Source organism: Pristiophorus japonicus, chromosome 8, assembly GCF_044704955.1.
Source record: "Pristiophorus japonicus isolate sPriJap1 chromosome 8, sPriJap1.hap1, whole genome shotgun sequence".
NCBI classification, from domain to species: Eukaryota; Metazoa; Chordata; class Chondrichthyes; family Pristiophoridae; genus Pristiophorus; species Pristiophorus japonicus.
Window position 1 is genome coordinate 222,527,074 of NC_091984.1, and position 22,670 is coordinate 222,549,743.

The 22,670-nt window shown below is 46.1% G+C and overlaps 1 protein-coding gene across 2 annotated transcripts in view; it reads right to left on the reverse strand.

Moving 5' to 3' along the window:
• The window catches only part of tmem119b (transmembrane protein 119b), a 55,538-nt gene that overhangs the window by 11,186 nt on the left and 21,682 nt on the right, over positions 1 to 22,670 (reverse strand). Inside the window, exon 1 of one of the 2 annotated variants that reach the window (XM_070886386.1) lies at positions 16,713 to 17,017. The exons of the other annotated variant lie outside the window; for it this stretch is intronic. The gene's annotated coding sequence lies outside the window, so the exon portion shown is untranslated. Of the gene's footprint in view, positions 1 to 16,712; positions 17,018 to 22,670 lie in introns of those variants that run through there. 2 annotated transcript variants of the gene reach the window in all.

Below are 22,670 nucleotides of genomic sequence, written 5' to 3' on the forward strand. Positions count from 1 at the left end.
AGAGGAGATTGACCTGTTACCTCTGTAGAACAAACACCAGATACCAGCAAGTGATTGAAAGATTAGAACTGAATTACCCAAGTTTAAATGCTGACAGAATCTCTGGACCCGCTTCATTGCCCCACTTTATGCATCTAAGCCCTTTGAATGTCTCAGAGACTCACACCCACTTACCCTTGCTTCTGGGCATAAAAGTTGTTCCATTTAGGGTCTCTGCTCGTATCACTCTGATTTTTCGCCCTTCCTTCCCTGAAGATTCCTTGCTGGAGTAAGATGTCCCTCAGCATGCTGTGATCCCAGCAGTTATGCCGGTGCCCTGCACTGGTTTATGAGATCAATATGGATCAGTATAGGAGCAGGGAGGTCTTACTGCAGTTGTACAGGGCCTTGGTGAGACCACACCTTGAATATTGTGTACCGTTTTGGTCTCCTAATCTGAGGAAGGACATTCTTGCTATTGAGGGAGTGCAGCAAAGGTTCACCAGACTGATTCCCAGGATGGCAGGACTGACATAAGAAGAAAGATTGGATCAACTAGGCTTATATTCACTGGAATTTAAAAGAATGAGAGGGGTTCTCATAGAAACATATAATATTCTGACAGGATTGGACAGGTTAGAGGCAGGAAAAATATTCCCGATGTTGGGGAAGTCTAGAACCAGGGGTCACAGTCTAAGAATAAGGGGTAAGCCATTTAGGGCCGAGATGAGGAGAAACTTCTTCACTCAGAGAATTGTGAACCTGTGGAATTCTCTACCACAGAAAGTTGTTGAGGCCAGTTCGTTAGATATATTCAAAAGGGAGTTAAATGTGGCCCTTATGGCTAAAGGGATCAAGGGGTATGGAGAGAAAGCAGGAATGGGGTACTGAAGTTGCATGATCAGCCATGATCATATTGAATGGTGTTGCAGGCTCGAAAGGCCGAATGGCCGACTCCTGCACCTATTTTCTATGTTTCTTTGTTTCTAATGGGAGGCCACCTCATTTCCACAGGGCCTAAGACCTTCCTGGTCTTTTACGTCTCAGTACCAGGCTGACTGGTGACATTTCCCCATAGCTAGTAATCTCCTCACATACACTGTTCAACAGATGTTTATTTCACCTTAATTATCTGCCAAGTTTCTGCGCTAGACGTTGCCTCCGGTTTACCGGCTAGAATTGGCAGTGAACGGTAGGTGTGCTATGCATCCCATCCCTGGGGGAGTCGGAGAGTGTGAGAGGGCGCGAAACCTGCTTTAATACCTGCCGCTACAATCACAAAACAGTGGCAGCCAATGGTGGTGTAGTCGAGTGTGGGGTCGTTACCGTGCCAACAGTAGTTCACCATTTACATCAATGATTTGGACTCGGGAATCGGAAGTACAATTTCAGAGTCCACGGACAGCACCAAATGGGGGGGTGGGCGTGGTTAATAGAAAGAAAGAATGCGAAAAAATAAAATTGCAGAACAGGCGTGTGATTGGCAAATTAATATCAATACAGATAAATGTGAGGTGATGCATTTTGTTAGGAAGAATAAAGAGGCCACATAATGCTTGGATAATAAAAGAAAGCAAGACTTGCATTTATATAGTGCCTTTCACGACCACTGGCCAACTCGATGCGCTTTACAGCCAATGAAATACTTTTTGAAGTCCAGTCACTGCTGTAATGTGGGAAACGTGGCACAGCAAGCTCCCACACACAGCAATCTGATAATGACCAGATAATCTGTTTTTGTTATGTTAATTGAGGGATAAATATTGGCCAGGACACTGGGGATAACGCTTCGAAATAGTGCCGTGGGATCTTTTACATCCATCTGAGAGAGCAGACGGGGCCTCGGTTTAACGTCCCATCCGAAAGATGGCACCTCCGACAGTGCAGCACTACCTTGGAGTATCAGCCTAGATTTTTGTGCTCAAGTCCCAGGATCAGGACTTGAACCCACAACCTTCTGACTCAGAGGCGAGTGCCATGGCTGTCATCATCTAAATGGAGTCTAAATCGGTAGAGGAGTACGGGGAGCTGCGGTACACATTCACAGCTCACTAAAAGTAGTGACACAGGTTATAAGACCGTTAAAAAAGCAAACAACGCACTGGGATTCTTTTTTAGAGGGATAGAATTGAAAAGCAGAGAAGCTATGTTAAACTTGCATCGAACCTTGCTTAGACTACACTTGGTGTGCTGTGAACAGTTCTGGTCTCCATATAATAAAAAGGTGTTGAAGAAGGTGAGAAAAAGACTCTCAAGATTGATACCAGAACTGAGAGGTTATAATTAGCAGGAAAAGCTGACAGGCTGGGGCTCTTTTCTCTGGAAAAGAGAAGGCTGAGGGGGTGACCTGATATGGAGGTCTTTAAGGTAATGGAATAGGGTAGATGTAGAGAAAGTTATTTCATAACTTGCAACAAAAATATATCCCAACAAGAAGGAAAGACTGTAAGAAAAGGGATAAGCATTCGTGGCTAACTAAGGAAATAAGGGATGGTATCTGTTGTGTATGAAGGAAGAATCGGACTGAACACTGTGAGCTCAAAGTAAAGTGTGACCTTAGTCTTTTATTGCAGGTCTCCAGAGTGCCTTCCAACCTGTGAAGCCTCCTTAAATACCTGTGCTCCCAAGGATTTTGGGATCCCTTGGGACTCCAGGGGATGAGCCCTCTGGTGGCTGTACAGAGTAAATACAAGTCCACATATATAACAACACTCCCCCCCCCCCCAAAGTCAATAGTGTAACTATTTACAATGTGAGTCAATCTCAGCCCTTCTTGCCCTGGTTGATCGTCTCGGTGTGAAAGTTGGTGTTGTTGAATCATTTGTTGGGCCCTCGCTGGGCTGCTGTGCAGCTGGCCTTGCTGGGCTGCCTGGTGTGTTGGGCCCTGCAGGGCTGCTGTGGATGATGGATTCTGCTTCGTGGTCAACCGTGGTGTCGGTTGCCACTGGTGTGTATGTTGGGAGATCAAAAAAGGTAAGGTGCAAGGTGGGTTGCTCAGGATAGTCTGTGAATCTGAGTTTGATTTGGTCCAAGTGTTTCCGGTGAATGAGTCCATTTAAAAATTTGACCCGAAACACCCTGCTCCCCTCTTTAGCCACGACAGTGCCGGGAAGCCACTTGGGACCTTGTCCATAATTTAATAAAAATACAGGACCATTGATTTCAATCTCGTTTGACACATTTGTGCTATCATGGTATGCACTTTGTTGAAGCCGCCTGCTCTCTACCTGTTCACGTAGATCAGGGTGAACTAACGAGATCCTTGTCTTAAGTACTCTTTTCATGAGCAGTTCAGCAGGTGGGATCCCAGTGAGTGAGTGGGGTCTCATGCGGTAGCTAAGCAGGACTCGGGATAGGCGAGTCTGCAGTGAGCCTTCAGTTACCCTCTTCAAGCCTTTCTTGATGGTTTGCACTGCTCTCTCTGCCTGACCATTGGACGCTGGTTTAAACGAGGCAGATGTGACATGTTTGATCCCGTTACGGATCATGAATTCTTTGAACTCAGCACTGGTAAAACATGGCCCGTTGTCGCTCATCAGGACATCAGGTAAGCCATGAGTGGCAAACATGGCCCGCAGGCTTACAGTAGTGGCAGCGAACGTGCTAGCCGACATTATCTCACATTCAATCCACTTGGAGTACGCGTCTACAACCAGAAGGAACATTTTACCCAAGAATGGGCCTGCATAGTCGATGTGTACCCTAGGCCACGGTTTGGAGGGCCAAGACCAAAAACTTAGTGGTGTCTCCCTGGGTACATTGCTTAACTGCGAGCATGTATTACATCTGTGAACGCAGGACTCTAAGTCTGCATCGATACCGGGCTACCACACGTGGGATCTGGCTATCACTTTCATCATTACGATGCCTGGGTGGGTACTGTGGAGGTCATTGATGAAGGTGTGTCTGCCCTTCTTGGGGACCAATACTCGATTGCCCCACAGAGGCAGTCTGCCTGTATAGACATTTCATCTTTGCGCCGCTGGAATGGCTTTATCTTTTCCTGCATTTCCACTGGGACACTGGACCAGCTCCCGTGAAGCACACAGCTTTTGACTAGAGATAATAAGGGATCTTGGCTTGTCCAAGTTTTGATCTGTCGGGCAGTAACGGGTGATTGCTCACTCTCAAATGCTTCCATAACCTTGGCTAGATCTGCGGCCTCCGCCATTTTCACACCCGTGGTGGGCAATGGCAGCCTACTGAGAGCATAGGCGCAGTTTTCTGTGCCTGGCCTGTGGCGGATGGCGTAGTTGTATGCGGACAACGTGTGCGCCCATCTCTGGATGCGGGTCGATGCGTTGGTATTTATCCATTTACTCTCGGAAAACAGGGATATAAGTGGCTTATGGTCAGTTTCCAATTCGAATTTTAGCCCAAACAGGTATTGATGTATTTTCTTTACCACATAGACACACGCTAATGCTTCTTTTACAATCATGCTGTCGGCTCTCTCAGCCTTAGACAGACTCCTGGATGCATAAGCAACCAGTTGCAGTTCCCGAAATCATTAGCTTGTTGCAATACACACCCGACGCCATATGACGACGCATCACATGCTAGTACCAAACGCTTACATGGATCATACAACACAAGCAATTTGTTTGAGCATAACAATTTTCTCGCTTTTACAAAGGCATTTTCTTGGCTTTTGCCCCAAACCTATTCGCCCCCTTTTCGTAGTAAGACATGTAGTGGGTCTATTAGTCTGCTGAGACCCGGTAAGAAGTTACCAAAGTAGTTCAAGAGTCCCAGAAACGACCGCAGCTCCGTCACGTTCTGTGGCCTCGGTGCCTTCTCGATTGCCTCCGTCATCGTGTTGGTGGGCCTGATGCCGTCCGCCGCAAACCTCCTTCCCAAGAACTCCACTTCAGGCGCCAGGAAAACGCACTTCAAGCATTTAAACCTGAGCCCCACGTGGTTGAGTTGACTAAGAACCTCCTCCAGGTTCTGCAGGTGCTCGACTGTGTTTCGACCTGTGACCAAGATGTCGTCCTGGAAGATCACGGTATGCGGGACTGACTTCAGTAAACTTTCCATGTTTCTCTGGAATGATCGGGTTCCAAACGGGCATCTGTTATAAACAAAAAGACCTTTGTGCGTGTTGATGCAGGTGAGGGCCTTCGATGATTCCTCCAGTTTCTGCTCATAAAGGTTGAAGTCAGATCCAACTTCGTGAACGTCTTTCCTCCCGCCAGTGTTGCGAAGAGGTCGTCAGCCTTTGGTAGTGGGTATTGGTCCTGCAGGGAGAAACGATTGTTAGTTACTTTGTAATCGCCACAGATTCTGATGGTGCCATCTCCCTTGAAGATTGGGACAATAGGACTGGCCCACTGGCTGAACTCGATTGGTGAAATGATGCCCTCTCTTTGCAGCTGGTCTAGCTCGATCTCTACCTTTTCTCTCATCATGTATGGTACTGCTCTCGCCTTGTGATGGATGGGTCGTGCCCCCGGAATTAGGTGGATCTGCACTTTTGCTCCTTGGAATTTCCCGATGCTTGGTTCGAACAGCGAAGGAAATTTGTTTAAGACCTGGGCACATGAAGTGTGGTCAGCGGGTGATAGCGCTCGGACGTCGTCCCAGTTCCAGCGTATCTTTCCCAGCCAGCTCCTGCCGAGCAGAGTGGGACCATCGCCCGGTACCACCCAGAGTGGTAGCTTGTGCACCGCTCCATCGTAGGAGACCTTTACGGCAGCACTGCCGATTACAGGAATCAGTTCTTTCGTGTAAGTTCTTAGTTTCGTGCGAACTGGAGTTAAGACTGGCCTTGAGGCCTTGTTGCACCACAACCTTTCGAAAGTCTTTTTGCCCATGATGGACTGGCTCGCGCCCGTGTCCAGCTCCATTGACACTGGGAATCCATTTAGTTTAACATTCAGCATTATCGGGGGACAATTCGTGGTGAATGTGTGTATCCCATGTACCTCTGCCTCCTCGATCCAAGGCTCTGGTTCGTCGTGATCCTCCATGGATCTGTTCTCCTCTGCAACATGGTGGTTTGTAGGTTTAACAGACTTAGCAGCTCACTGCACACTCGTTGGAGGTGTCCCATTGTTCCACAGCCTTGCAAACGTACTCTTTGAATTGGCATGAATGGAAATGATGATTACCCCCGCATGCCAACAAGGTGTTAATGGCCTTGCATTCATCACCCTTGATGGTGGACTCTGAGTCATCTGCGGACGTGCAGCTGCAGGTATGTGTGACCTGCCCTGTACATTACCATTCGAAAACAACATCACTTTGTTCACAGTACTTGTAGCAGCACTTGTGTGCTGAAAGATTTGCTTAGTATTGTCACTGGTGGCAATGAACGCCTGGGCTATCACTATGGCCTTACTCAAGGTTGAGGTCTCTACAGTCAAAAGTTTGCGAAGTATGGTTTCGTGGCCAATGCCAAGTACGAAAAAGTCTCTGAGCATGTGCTCCAAATGTCCTTCAAATTCACAATGTCCTGCAAGGCATCTTAGCTCGGCGCCATAACTCACCATTTCCTGGCCTTGAGACCTTTTGGTAGATGTAGAACCGGTACCTCGCCATCAGAACGCTTTCCTTCGGGTTCAAATGCTCTCGGACCAGTGTGCACAAATCATCATACAATTTCTCCATGGGTTTCGCTGGAGTGAGCAGATTCTTTATGAGGCCATACATTGGTGCCCCACAGACGGTGAGGAGGATCGCCCTTTGTTTGGCAGCGCTCTCTTCCCCATCCAGCTCGTTGGCCACGAAGTATTTGTCGAAGCACTCCACAAAAGTTTCCCAATCATCTCCCTACGAAAATTTCTCCAGGATGCCCACTGTTCTCTGCATCTTTGGGATCGCTATCTGTATCTCGTCGCCAGTTGTTGTGTATGGAGAAAGAGTTAGACTGAACACTGTGAGCTCAAAGTAAAGTGTGACCTTAGTCTTTTATTGCAGGTCTCCAGAGTGCCTCTCCAACCTGTGAAGCCTCCTTAAATACCTGTGCTCCAAGGGATTTTGGGATCCCTTGGGACTCCAGGGGAAGAGCCTCTGGTGGCTGTACAGAGTAAATACAAGTCCACATATATAACAATATCAAATTGAAAACAAGGGCATACAATGTGGCCAAGAGTAGAGGGAGGCCAGGGGATTGGGAAACTTTTAAAAGCCAGCAAAGAACGACTAAAGAAATAATAAAGAGATAGATTATGAAAGTAAACTAGCACGAAATATAAAAACAGATAGTAAGAGTTTCATGACAGGTACATGAAATTAAAAGAGTGGCTAAAGTAAATGTTGGTCCACGAGAGGATGAGACTGGGGAATTAATAATGGGGAACAGGGAAATGGCAGAGACGTTGAACAAATATTTTGTATCGGTCTTCACGGTAGAAGATACTAAAAACATCCCAATAGTGGATAATCAAGGGGCTATAGGAAGTGAGGAACCTAATACAATCACTATCACTAAAGAAGTAGTGCTCAGTAATATAATGGGACTAAAGACGGACAAGTTCCCTGGACCTGATGGCTTGCATCCTAGGGTCTTAAAAGGAGTGGCTGCACAGACACTGAATGCATTGTTTGTAATCTACCAAAATTCCCTGGATTCTGGGGAGGTCCAGGGAATTGGAAAGCCACAAATGTAACCCCACTATTTAAAAAATGAGGCAGACAGAAAGTAGGAAACTATAGACCAGTTAGCCTAACATCTGTCATTGGGAAAATGCTGGAGTCCATTATTAAGGAAGCCATAGCAGGACATTTGGAAAAGCATAATTCAATCAAGCAGAGTCAGCATGGTTTTATGAAAGGGAAATCACGTTTGACAAATTTGCTGGAGTTCTTTGAGGATGTAACGAGCAGGGTGGATAAAGGGGAACCAGTGGATGTGGTGTATTTGGATTTCCAGAAGGCATTCGATAAGGTGCCACATAAAAGGTGACTGCACATGATAAAAGTTCACAGGGTTGGGGGTAATATATTAGCATGAATAGAGGATTGGCTAAGTAACAGAAAACAGAGAGTTGGGATAAATGGGTCATTTTCCGGTTGGCAAAGAGTAATTAGTGGGGTGCCGCAGGGTTCGGTGCTGAAGCTTCAACTATTTACAATCTATATTAATTACTTGGATGAAGGGACCGAGTGTAATGTAGCCAAGTTTGCTGATGATACAAAGATGGGTGGGAAAGCAAATTGTGAGGAGGACACAAAAAACCTGCAGAGGGATATAGACAGGCTAAGTGAGTGGGCAAACATTTGGCAGATGGAGTATAATGTGAGAAAGTGTGAGGTTATCCACTTTGGCAGAAAAAATAGAAAAGCAAATTTAAATTTAAATTGAGAAAAATTGCAAGTGCTGCAGTACAGAGGGACCTGGGGGTCCTTGTGCATGAAACACAAAAAGTTAATATGCAGGTACAGCAAGTAATCAGGAAGGCAAATGGAATGATGGCCTTTATTGCAAGGACAATGGAGTATAAAAGCAGAGAAGTCCTGCTACAACTGTACAGGGTATTGGTGAGGCCACACCTCGAGTACTACGTACAGTTTTAGTCTCCGTATTTAAGGAAGGATATACTTGCATTGGAGGCTGTTCAGAGAAGGTTCACTAGGTTGATTCCAAAGATGAGGGGGTTGACTTATCAGGAGAGGTTGCGTAGGTTGGGCCTATACTTATTGGAGTTCAGAAGAATGAGAGGTGATCTTATCGAAACAAGATAATGAGAGGGCTCGACAAGGCGGATGCAGAGAGGATATTTCCACTCATAGGGGAAACTAAAACTCAGACTAAGGGGCTGCCCATTTAAAACAGAGATGAGGAGGAATTTCTTCTCTCAGAGAATTGTAAGTCTATGGAATTCTCTGCCCCAAAGAGCTGTGGAGGCTGAATCATTAAATATATTTAAGGCTGAGATAGACAGATTTTTGAGCGATAAGGGAGTAAAGGGTTATGGGCAGCGGGCAGGGAAGTGGAGCTGAGCCCATGATCAGGTCAGCCATGATCTTATTAAATGGCAGAGCAGGCTCGAGGGGCCAAATGGCCTACTCCTGCTCCTATTTTTTATGTTCTAAAATGTCTCCACTTGGGGAGAGGGGAGTCCAAAATTAGAGGTCATAAATATAAGACAGTCACTAATAAATCCAATAGGGAATTCAGGAGAATCTTCTTTGCCCAGAGAGTGGTGAGAATGTGGAATGCGTTACCACAGGGAGTAGTTGAGGCAAATAGCATCAATGCGTTTAAGGGGCAGTTAGATAAGCACACGAGAGAGAAAGGAATAGAAGGTTATACTGATAGGGTTAAATGAAGAGGGCTGGGAGGAGGCTCGTGAGGAGCATAAATGTCAGAACAGGTCAGTGGGGCCGAATGGCCTGTTTCTGTGTTATAGACTTGATGTAACTCGATGTACCAGCTGAGCCAAATTGTGGTGAGCAAGGTGTTTGGTTAAAAAGTTATTGTGGCTTCTTAGTTTGTGCGCTAGCATGGTAATTCCCCAGTACCTCAGAGCATTTATCCGGGCATCGCTAAGTTATAGAGCCCTGGCAGGTCCTAGGTTCAATCCCTGGCAGTGGTAGGGGAGCGAGCTCTAATTGCCCCTGGGTTACGGAGGGGGGTAAATGAGCTGGGGTCCCTGAACCCAATTGCTGTCCAGCACCCCTTACTTGAATCAGTGTGTGGATATGGCTAAGGACGGGATCAGACTTGGCCATGAGGCCTGCAAGTTTGAATGGCCTGCCGACGCGTACTACCCTGTTGCTTGCAATGAATGGTCACTTGGATGAGATACCAATGGGCATCTGCGGACTGTGGAACCATGTGTCAGCATCTTCTTCAGGAGAGGAAGGGGAAAATATGGAAAATAATTGGAGGTAGTCAGTCCCCGGGAGGTCTGTACCGTTTTAGACATTGGATCAAGTGAGAGTTCTCACATTCTTGGACATCACAGCTGGAGAAACCACAGCACATGGAGTATTACTTCAGATGTGAAGGTAGCCAGTGCTATTTTTTTTAACAAAATACATCCCAAACTCGACCTATTTTTCCGACTAACTGTGGGATTTTTGTTTTGCTTAATATGAGAAAAACTGAAAACATGAAGATAACTGATCACACAAAGATCGGAAATATATAATTTATTGCAAAAAAAGCCCATACTATGTTGTAAATGGTCCTTGGAGCACTGGGAATTAGAAAAGCCCACGTTCCAGAAAGGAAGAATGGAACAGGTCAGAGACCTGATGAGTCTAACAGAAACTGTCATCATTGTGCTATAAATCTGGAGAGTTAATGCAGACTCCAAACATCACAGGGAGGCCAGCTCAGCTACCCAAGCACACTGCGCAAATCTGAAGCTCTGTGGCTACACAAGGTCTTCATTTTAGTTTTTGATTCCCCGTTGGTTACGATTCAGATATGGACAGAGTATGGAGGAGAGGGAGAAACGAGGAAAAGGCAGGTGAGATGGAGTTATGGGCTAGAAAGGAAGTGTTAAGAATTGGGAGCTGAATAGGGAGATTGGAAAGACAAAATGAGAGACAAGCAGAGGACAAGCGAGTGAGAAAACACGAGAGGAAACAGTGAGAGCCAGAAGGAGCAACAGAGAGAGAGAATAAGAGGCAAGAAAGTAAGAGAGGAAAGTAGTGAGAGTGTGAGAGAGTAAGAGAGGAAGTGAGAGAAAGAGTAGAAGGATTGAGAGTATCAATGAAAGGAGACAGAGAGAGAGAGAATCAACAAGGAGGGAGTGAGAAGGAGAGTAGTTGATAAAGTGCAACATCCCCACCGACACCCGGGAGTCCCTGGCCAAAGACTGCCCTAAGTGAAGGAAGAGCGTCCGGGAGGCCGCTGAGCACCTCGAGTCTCGTCGCCGAGAGCATGCAGAAAACAAACGCAGGCAGAGGAAGGAGCGTACGGCAAACCAGACTCCCCACCCACCCTTTCCTTCAACCACTGTCTGCCCACCTGTGACAGAGACTGTAATTCCCGTATTGGAGTGTACAGTCACCTGAGAACTCACTCTTAGAGTGGAAGCAAGTATTCCTCGATTTCGAGGGACTGCCTATGATGATGAGAGGGTTCAATGGAGGTTATAAATGAGAGAGCAAAAGATTAAGCAGGGGTAGTGAGAGAGTATCAATAAGAGACAAGGAGTAAGGGTGTCTCAATGACAGATGGGGAGTGAGAGAGAATAAGATCAGCAGGAGCTGATCAATGAGAGAGTCAGTGTATCAATGAGAAAGAGGAAGTGAGATAGTGGGTAGAGGGAATAAGAGAGAGAATAAATGAGAAAGAAAGAAAGGCTTGGATTTATATAGCGCCTTTCACGACCACCGAATGTCTCAAAGCATTTTAGAGCCAATGAAGTACTTTTGGAGTGTAGTGAATGTTGTAATGAAAGAGGGTGAGAGAGTATACATGAGCGAGGGAATAGAAGGACAAAGTGAGAGGGACAGCAAAAGAAAGGATCTCTATAGGAATCAAGAGATGTGGGGATTGGGTGGGAAAGTGTTGTGGTCAAAGATCAGCCATGATCTTATTGAATGGCAGAGCAGTATCAAAGGGCCGTACGGCCTATTCCTGCTCCTATTTCTTATGAAAACGATAGAGAGAGGGATTGGGAGAGAAGGGGAATGAGAGGGGGAAGAAAAAGAAAAGTGAGTTGGAGAGCAAAAGGAAGGATTGAGAGACAGCAAATTACAAACAGCAGAATATAAATATAGTTGAATGCTATAAATACATGACTAAATTGTCAAAAACATTTGTTTGACTTGTGTACTAATAACAGGAGTAACTTGCAATGAGGCAGCAATGGAGAATAGGGCAGTGATTGGGAATAGGAGCGAGAGTGTATGACTGGATCAAATTGAGTGACTCTGCAGGGGATTGGACTGCAGTGAGACATTGGTATTTCACAGGCTGCAGCAAGTGTCTCGCTCAGTAACCCACACGAGCGCAACGCTGCTCCTTTTGCCAACCTCCACAGGATATACTAAGAATAAAAGCAGCGGAATACAAAGCCACGACTATCAAATCCGTCCCACCATTGAACGAGGGTCAGAAACCGGTGCATTGCTTGAGGAAGACAAAGTGAGATTTATTTTAAGCACATGAACTTGTAATTTCAACATTTTTCTTTTAAGATATATTTTATTGGTGGTGCAATTTGTTGAGTCGGTCAGCAACCCAGGAGTGGGCAGTACCCAGGAGTGGGCAGTACCCAGGAGTGGGCAGTCCCCAGGAGTGGGCAGTATCCAGGAGTGGGCAGTACCCAGGAGTGGGCAGTCCCCAGGAGTGGGCAGTACCCAGGAGTGGGCAGTCTCCAGGAGTGGGCAGTACCCAGGAGTGGGCAGTCCCCAGGAGTGGGCAGTACCCAGGAGTGGGCAGTACCCAGGAGTGGGCAGTCCCCAGGAGTGAAAAGCTGGGTCACTCTCCTCGTTACCATTTCATCCTGAACCACTGCCCTTTCGCCAGGGGGTTAGAGCGTTGAACCATTCCATTTCTTTGGCCACAGGCTCGATTATCTGGGCCCACATTTATTGCACAATCATGTGGTTTCACCAAACATTTCTATTATCCAATGAAACGTTGCAAAGGCTGAAATATATATATATGCATAAATATTAGCAGCCTATGTCATCTCCTTTGTAAAACACATGTTATCCTCATTATGCGGCCACCTTCCTGTAAGTGGCCACATCCCTTTAAATTTACCCATCATGCCTTCAAAGAGGTTACATTTTGGAATGGGAGGACTTAGAGTTAAAGCATGAGGAGGAAATCAGGTGCTTTCATTACAGTAGTTGATGGTCTTCTATGATTCATAGAATCTTACTGCGTAGGTGGCTATTCGGCCCATTGCACCTGTGCTGGCTGTTTGTAAAAGCTGCCCAATGAATCCCACCCCCTGCTCTTCCCCCACAGCCCTGCAAATTTACCCTTATCAGCCCCCCTTTAAGCCAGTATCGCCCGGAGATTGACCAAACTGACTGTGCAACATCAAGTGGGCTCAGCTCCTAACCAATCGGAGACCTGATCAGAAAATCTACCCCAGTAAGTTAGAAATGGAATGGGAGGGCAGAGTCCCAAGATGGATCAAAGATGTTATTTTTTTAAATATTTTACAAGAAGCACTGCGAGATGGGGGGAGGGGGGGGCATGTCACAGGCTTGGAAGATATGGACTCATAGCCGTGATTCACGGCACAGCTTTGAGTGCTATCCTGGGCTGGGGGTACAAGGTAGAAGGAAAAATAGAGCCACCTTCTGGGGCGTTTCTCACAAGCCTATCCTGCTGGTAGAGCCACATCACTCACAGACTTGCCTGGCTACCTCCTCACCTGGGAAATCGTGTGAGGGTAGGTGCAGGGAACCATGGACAGCAGGAGTCACATTAAATAAACTTTTATTCTGCTAGTTCTCAGTTGGTGGCCGGGCCTTCGGTTGCCTAGGACCCAAGCTCTGGATCTCCCTGTCTAAACCTCATCGCCTCTCTTTTCTCCTTCGAGACGCTACTTAAAACACCTCTTTGACCCAGCTTTTGGTCACCTGTGCTAATTTCTACTTATGCGGCTTGGTGTCAATTTTTTAAAATCTCATAATACTCCTGTGAAGCGCCTTGGGTCGTTTCACTACGTTAAAGGCGCTATATAAATACAATTTGTTGTTGTTGTAGTGTTAGAGAGCGGCATTGTCAGTTATGTGTAACCTTGCATGATGTGGCCAGTATTACCTCACTGTATGCACGCCTGAGATTTCTATAAGGTTATAATAATCCAGAGGTCACATATTGGAAAAAGAGATTTAGAGTTAAAGCATAAGGATATAATCAAGTGCTTTCATTTCGGTAGCTAGTGATCTTCTGTTTCAGCAAGCAACCTGTTGCATCAGTCCCGTGACTGTGCAGTTCAAATTCCAGTTATTGCTGGTATAAAATATATAAGTGACCACGCTAGAAAGTACACAGCTGTGGATATTGAGTGAATGCAGAATTGGGCTTGGTTCTAATGCTTCCTGTGGTCGAATAGCCGGCAAATATTCATTGTCTAGACTCAGCTGAATAACTTTTTGGGCAAGTATCCTGGCAAAAGAACCGGGGAGGAGATGAGGAGAATTTAATTTTGTTAACGGCGTGAATCTGGAATGCACTGCCTGAAAGGGTAGTGGAAGGAGATAGAATAATAACTTTCTAAAGGGAATTGGTTCCATGCTTGAAAGGGATGCATTTTCAGGGCTATGGAGAAAGATCAGAGGAATGGGACCAATTGGATAACTCCGATGGGCCGAATGGCCTTCTGTGCTGTATGATTCTATGAAGAACTGGCGCCTGTGAAATATAACTCCCTGAATGAGCCAAAACCCTTCAGAAGATTGGAGAAAATTGGGGGGGGGGGGTGCGGGTGGGGATGAGGTGGAGAAATCTGAAGGAACTTTCCTGGGATGTCAAGGGTAACATGATGAGGCAATTTGCTACTGGTCCCACTAACTTTTAGCTTTTATAATCAGCTCTCTGGTCATTTAACAGAAGGAGCAGATGTGTGGAAGACACAGCGTTTGATTCCTGGGCTGTTCGTAGCCTGAGATGTGGCGAGCTACATAACTTTGAGCAGGAGGGAAAGATGTCCAGGGGTTTAGAGAGGGGCGCAGAGCACCCCCAGGACAGCTCCTGATACAGCAGCTGGCAATCGATTGTACATTCAGCAAAGGCACCATTCATTCCATTGGGGAATCGTGCTCCACCCCAAGCCCCACCCCTCCGCCAATAACCGACTCATGTCGATATCAGTACCATGCTGTGTGGGTCGGTGCTGGGGAGAGAACCCGCCGCATGGCCTGGTTAAGATGCAACATTATTCTGCAGTATCCCGCTCACCACCTTCACCATGTTGGCAAGTGGAGGTCAGGATTGTCTCCACTGGAAGGGATACAACCATTTCAGTTGAAATCAAAAATCAAATGCCCCTCTGAAAGGGATACAACTATTTTAAAATAACTTTAAATCAAGTGCCCTCTTTTGGTAAGGGCACTGGAACCCTCAAATTTACCAAGTAACTGGGAACTTTGCCAAATTAAATTCAATTTCTGTTCCCTGGGGTGATGATGCACTCCAGTCCCTCCGGCGTCCAGCGCGGGTATCACCAGCCCTTCCCAATAACCAGCCCCAGGCCTCCCCCAGCTAAGGCGCAATGTGTAGCGAATAGAAAGCCACTACAACAAAACTCTTTGAAAATTGGGATACCCTCTGCATTCGCCAAATAAACACATTCCGTTCAGACAATCTCAGTTTGGCCCAGAGATGGTTTCGTCCTGAAACTTACACCCTGCCTGTATCCCACAAATCAGTCCTGAAACAGTTAGACACATCATCGGGTTACTGGTCTGCAAGTGAGCCTTGACTCAAGATACAAACTGTGTTTTGGGCTGCATTGTCCGCCGAGTCACCTTTCACTTGAATCTACGTCAAACAAGTGTTTTGTGTAAGATAGTCCGTGAAGGTCCTGACTATTATGACTTAGAGTGAAGTTGCTGGCCGTGAGTTGAGATTCAGCGTTCTGGAATAGCTCCGTTGAATATGTTTTTCTGCAATGACCCATTCTCCAACTTCGCGATATTATCTGCTGGTGCCAGGAGATGGCAAGTGGGGACCAGGGGCTTATCGACGGGTTGCAATGCTCCCAGTGGTCGAATAGCCCACTAACATTCATTGTCAGGGCTCAGTTATGCAGAAGAGCTGCAATAGTCAAATCCGTTTAACCCCCTGCAGACGGAGAACGCAAAAGAACAGAGCACAAAGAAAAGAGGAGAGACCGGGTGTCAGAGAAGAGGAAGGAGAAAGTGCAGGAGTAAAGGAGGAAAATGAGAGGCAGAAGGAGACGGCGGGCAGCTAAACCGAGAGGCTGCCAGAAGCAACATACTTGATGAGCGCGACAGAGCCAAACGAGTGAAAGTGCGGGAGGAAAGAAAAGGGAGAAGAAAGACAGGAATGTGTGAATAGAGAGAAAAGACACCGATGAGAAAGCTGGAGAAAATGAAGGAAGATTCTGCAGGGAATGGTAGAGCAAATGGAGGAAAGAGAGGGTAGCCCCAGAGCCAAGTAAATCATACATAAACCTGAAAGACTATGCTGTCTTTTTCATATGCTGACTGAACTGCTTTGCACCGCCAGCAAATTCAGCTTTTATTTCAGAGTTCTATCATTCACAGATTGTGATTTTATGCAATTCAGGGCAAACCCCCTCTTTAAAATGCAGTATTGTAATTCCACATCACACAGTTCAGATAGAAAGGGTAACAGCAGAAACTTCAGTGGGAAACAATGGGTGAAGACGTCTACCCTTTTTGCTAATGGAGGGAAAATCATAAACAGGGCTTTAAAGTCGAATTTATGATTTTGCTAAAACAATGAAAAGAGGATATCTTGCCCCGATATATATTATTTAGTGGTTTGGAAATCCTATACCTTCTTAAATATATTTAAAAAAACGAAAGCTGGGAATGGAGAGAGTAAGGGGAGCGGGGAGGGATGGGGTGAGGAGAGGAGAGAGGGATCAGGAAAAGGAGAGAATGAAAACTTTGAACAAATATTAGCGATTTTTCTCCTTACATGAACCAGCTTAAACTAAGGCTGCCTTCACAGTAAGCTGCATCACATGGCTGCAAAGATATTTGTTGCAGCTGTAACTTTAACAGAGCAGAGACTTTGAGAGTGAGAGAGAAAACAAATCTCCTTTCTGCTGTAGCGCAGACAAAAAAATATATAAACTTCGACTTACCCCGCTGACCTTTTGCTTCAAATAAAACAAGCGTCTTCTCAATGAGTGGCTGGGGTACAAAAGATATCTTGGAAAGTTGGAAGGAGTTTTTACGCTTCTTGTCTGTCTTTTGTCGTCCTTGCAAAAACTTTCTCTTGCCAACTATCTTACGTTCAATTCCCTCAAGCCATCGGTTAGGAGTTAGGCTTGTGGGGTCTGCGCTCTCTCTCTCTCTCTCTCTCTCTTTCTCCTGCTCACCAGCTTGTTTTCATTAGCTGGGAGTTTAATGTGGGGACTGCGCTGCAGGGATGCAGTGCACTTCAGCAACAGACTTCCTGTCAGATTCTTGTGTGCTGCTCTGAGCGCAGAGATCTCCTGCTTTATGCAGCGGATCTAGCTGCAGGGAGGGAGTGAGTGAGTGAGTGAGAGGGGGCTGTGTGTGTGCGTGTGTTTCAGTTGAGCAGAAGATTATAGGGAATCATTGGTTACTAAGAAAGATACAAAGAAGGTTTAACAGATACAAAAGTCTGTTGTCAATGTTTTTTCAACATGCCCTCCAAAAAAAGAAACTATGTTCCCAATGTTCTATAAACAAAGGGGGAAAAAATAACTGTATTTTGAGAAATGGAATGTGTTGCATGTATCCAATGGGAAGCTATTTATGGATGCTTAACTCTGAGGGTGAACTGGTTTGATACCCCCACCCCAGTTTTCCCTCTTCACTCCTAAAGGAGCAGCCTCCTGTGGGTCAACTGTGGCTCTGTGGGCAGCGCTCTCACCGACTGAGTCAGTGGGTTGTGGGTTAAAAGTCCCACTCCAGGGACTAGAGCACATACTCTGGGCTGACTCTCCAGTGGAGTGCTGCACTGTCAGAAGTGCCACCTTCGGAGGAAATGTTAAACCGAGGCCCCATCTGCCCTCTCAGGAGGATGTAAAAGATCCCATGGCACTATTTCAAAGCAGAGCAGGGTGTTATCCCCGGCCGATATTTATCCCACAATCAATATCACAAACAGATTATCCGGTAATTATCACATTGCTGTTTTTTGGGAGCTTGCTGTGTGCAAATTGGCTGCCGCGTTTCCCATATTACAACCGTGACTACACTTCAAAAGTACATCCTAAGGCCGTGAGAGGCACTATATAAATGCAAGTTATTTCTTTATCTTTTCCTGCCAGGGCGCTGTTCTATGGATGCCTGCAGCTCTTTGGTAAGTGGATATTCCTCGTGTGAGCCTAGACAGTGAGGACTAGTGGAATATTGAACTAGAGACAGCATTACAGCCAAGCCCGATTCTGTTCTCCTAAGTTGGCCACAAGTGTACCTTCTGGTGGTGGTCACTGGATAGTGATTAGGAACAGGAAATATGATTCATTTTTCCACTCGCTAACCCAGAAGTGCAGAAGCCAATTGTAGACAACTGCTTCTTGCTGCCTTGGCTGAGTTCTGTTGATTCTGGGAATCAAAAATGGGATCTCTTGCTCTCTGTTGAGCACTGGGCGATGCAGCCACCCACTGAGCCTTTCGGAGACGGGCCTGCTCCAACAATTCAATGCAAGAAGTGATGGGTTAAAATGAACATGTCATTTTGCAGTGGGTTACAACATTGACCTTGGGCTCATCTCCAGGTCAGATGAAGGAGTACATAAGAACATAAGAACTAGGAACAGGAGTAGGCCAAACGGCCCCTCGAGCCTGCTCTATCATTTAATAAGATCATGGCTGATCTGATCATGGACTCAGCTCCAATTCCCTGCCCGCTCCCCATAACCCCTTATCCCCTTATCACTCAAAAAACAGTCTATTTCTGTCTTAAATTTATTCAATGTCCCAGCTTCCACGGCTCTCCGAGGCAGCGAATTCCACAGATTTACAACCCTCTGAGAGAAGAAATTTCTCCTCATCTCTGTTTTAAATGGGCGGTCCCTTATTCTAAGATTATGCCCTCTAGTTCTAGTCTCCCCCATCAGTGGAAACATCCTCTCTGCATCCATCTTGTCAATCCCCCTCATAATCTTATACATTTCAATAAGATCACCTCTCATTCTTCTGAATTCCAATGAGTAGAGGCCCAACCTACTCAACCTTTCCTCATAAGTCAACCCCCTCATCTCCAGAATCAACCTAGTGAACCTTCTCTGAACTGCCTCCAAAGCAAGTATATCCTTTCGTAAATATGGAAATCAAAACTGCATGCAGTATTCCAGGTGTGGCCCCACCAATACCTTATATAGCTGTAGCAAGACTTCACTGCTTCTATACTCCATCCCCTTTGCAATAAAGACCAAGATACCATTGGCCTTCCTGATCACTTGCTGTACCTGCATACTATCCTTTTGTGTTTCATGCACAAGTACCCCCAGGTCCCGCTGTACTGTGGCATTTTGCAATCTTTCTCCATTTAAATAATAACTTGCTCTTTGATTTTTTTCTGCCAAAGTGCATGACCTCACACTTTCCAACATTATATTCCATCTGCCAAATATTTGCCCACTCACTTAGCCTGTCTATGTCCTTTTGCAGATTGTTTGTGTCCTCCTCACACATTGCTTTTCCTCCCATCTTTGGATCATCAGCAAACTTGGCTACGTTACACTCGGTCCCTTCTTCCAAGTCGTTAATATAGATTGTAAATAGTTGGGGTCCCAGCACTGATCTCTGCGGCACCCCACTAGTTACTGGTTGTCAACCAGAGAATGAACCATTTATCCCGACTCTCTGTTTTCTGTTAGTTAGCCAATTTATCCATGCTAATATATTACCCCCAACCCCGTGAATTTTTATCTTGTGCAGTAACCTTTTATGTGGCACCTTGTCTTCTGGAAGTCCAAATACACCACATCCACTGGTTCTCCTTTATCCACCCTGTTCGTTACATCTTCAAAGAACTCCAACAAATTTGTCAAACATGACTCCCCTTCATAAATCCATGCTGACTCTGCCTGACCGAATTTTGCTTTTCCAAATGTCCTGCTACTGCTTCTTTAATAATGGACTCCAACATTTTCCCAACCACAGATGTTAGGCTAACTGATCTATAGTTTCCTGTTTTTTGTCTGCCTCCTTTTTTAAATAGGGGCGTTACATTTGAAGTTCTCCAATCTGCTGGTGCTCTCTCTGTCAGCTGTGGGCATCCTACATGAAACAAGCAGCTTTCATTTCTCAGTCTCGACCTCAATGAGTGCAAATTTAGGGCACAAAATCGGCCATAATTTGGCACAAATTGACTAACAGCTGGAGGGTAAATTCTTATATTTCTGTTAGACTTTTACACACATTTGCATCGAATTCTCATCTGCTACCTTAACTAAGCTGTTGATTTGAATTTTAAACAGGATAATGACTTTCATAGAATCATAGAAATTTACAGCACGGAAGGAGGCCAATTGGACACATTGTGCCTGCGCCGGCCAACCAAGCCCTATCCAGCCTAATCCCACTTTCCAGCTCTTGGTCCGTAGCCCTGTAGGTTACGGCACTTTCAGTGCACATCCAAGTATCTTTTAAATGTGGTGAGGGTTCCTGCCTCTATCACCCTTTCAGACAGTGAGTTCTAGACCTCCACCACCCTCTGGGTGAAGAAATTTTCCCTCCTATCTCCTATATACCTCCCCCTAAATTACTTTAAATCTATGTCCCCTGGTTGTTGACCCCTCTGCCAAGGGAAACAGGTCCTTCCTATCTACTCTATCTAGGCCCCTCATAATTTTATACACCTCCACCAGGTCTGCCCTCAGCCCCCTCTTTTCCAAAGAAAACAGACCCAGCATCTCCAATCTTTCCTCGACTTTGTTCGAATATATTGAGCAGTGCACTAAAAACAGAGGAAAGAGGGATGCCACCTCCTAAACTGGCAATATGAGGGTGTGGGCAATGGAAAAGTTGCATTGCTGTAGCTGGGAGTCATTTGCTGAGCTTGAATTTAAGACACAGGATTAGAGTCGAAGAAACATTGGGCAGGAAACTCCTCGGAGCTCTTGGAGTTTCCGCTACACTTTCGACTAAGTCCCATCAGCGGAGCAGTAGCAGCTGCGGGGAATTGCCCGGCCGTTATCTTGCACCCAGCCTGTGCTGTGTCTCGACCTGATAGTGATACTGGGCACTAAAGGTGCGAAATTCGTCATTTTAGCACCTCCAGAGAGACGCTAATGGAGCGCTAAGCATGTCCTGCCCGAGCACCGCGCTGTCAGCGCCTGCCGCGAACTTCAGCGAAGGTTTAGTGGCGGCGCTGACAGTTTGCGCTGCGCTCGCTAGCCCCGCCCACTGGGTGACATCACCGCGTGTGCAATATCCCGAACCTGACTGATTTCACCTGCTGTAGCGCCTGGCACTACTCCCGACAGGGAAAGCAGTCGGTACAGCGATGATCCCGGGGCGGTAATGGTGGAATTACATTTTTTTAACTTCTGTTTATTTACAGCAACAATGGGGAAGTGTGGGTGTAGGTCGTTGGAATTTTCCATAGGTTTTCTTTCCCCTCTTCAGGCAGCAGGATGGTGGCATCCCAGCATCAAAAACGTGAGTGGGCCTCCTGCGCTATCACATCGTTAGCGCTCGAAGAGGCGTGTGAAATGCTTCCCTTAGCGCGCCACTCTCCTCTTGGGGTGAAACAACCATATATCGCACTTTGAGGCGGTAGACATCGCCCGGCGCTAAAGTTAACGGCCAGGCGGTATTACTGCCTCAGTACGGGCGCCGCCAAATTTCCACCCCTTAATCTCTCAGCAGCAAGTGCCTCCGACCAAAAGCACTAGGTTATTTTCAAAAGTACACATCATAATTGAAAACCTAATTTTACAAAGAATAACTACAATCAGAAGACTTTTGATTCGAGAAATAAGAGCTGACTGTACCAGCACACAATCTTGTGTTCCAATTGGCTATTGACCACGATATCACGTTTGACTGAGGGGTACTATGACAATGACTCTGGAATAGACCAATGAGATAAGTCGTCACTGTGTCACATGTTCCAGGTCTGGCGATGGTGAATCAGTCAGTCAGTGAATTCGACCTGTGGATTCAAACTGTGGTCTTGTATTTCAATTGGCCATCCTGTCCACAATCCCTTGGTACAGCAAACATCTATATATGTTATTGCTTGAATATAACATTTTTCATTCTTTACAAATGGAAAAAAAATGTGGTCGCTATGGATACCTTAAACCTAAACAGATGCTCACCACAAACATTTGCTAGTCAGTAAAATTTCAATAATGACTGGGTAGAGTCATCAGTTAAAATGCTGCCCTTTCATCTCCGGGCCCTGAGGTTTAATCTACCCTTGGGTTGGGGATGAAAATTTGTTATTTTTTAAAAATTCATTCATGGGATATGGGCATTGCTGGCAAGGCCAGCATTTATTGCCCATCCCTAATTGCCCTTAAGAAGGTGGTGGTGAGCCACCTTCTTGAACCGCTGCAGTCCGTGTGGTGAAGGTACTCACACAGTGCTGTTAGGGAGGGAGTTTCAGGATTTTGACCCAGCGACGATGAAGGAACGGCGATGTACCTCCAAGTCAGGATGGTGTGTGACTTGGAGGGGAACTTGCAAGTGACGGTATTCCCATGCGCCTGCTGCCTTTGTCCTTCAAGGTGATAGAGGTTGCGGGTTTGGGAGATGCTGCCAAAGAAGCCTTGGCGAGTTGCTGCAGTGTATCTTGTGGATGGTACACAATGCAGCCACGGTGTGTCAGTGGTGGAGGGATTGAATGTTGAAGGTGGTGGATGGGGTGCTAATCAAGCGGGCTGCTTTGTCCTGGATGGTGTTGAGCTTCTTGAGTGTTGTTGGAGCTGCACTCATCCAGGCAAATGGAGAGCATTCCATTGCACTCCTGACTTGTGCCTTGTAGATGGTAGAAAGGCTTTGGGGAGTCACGACATGAAACATTCATCGCAGAATACTCAGCCTCTGACCCACTCTTGTTGCCACAGTATTTATGTGGCTGTTCCAGTTAAGTTTCTGGTCAATGGTGACCC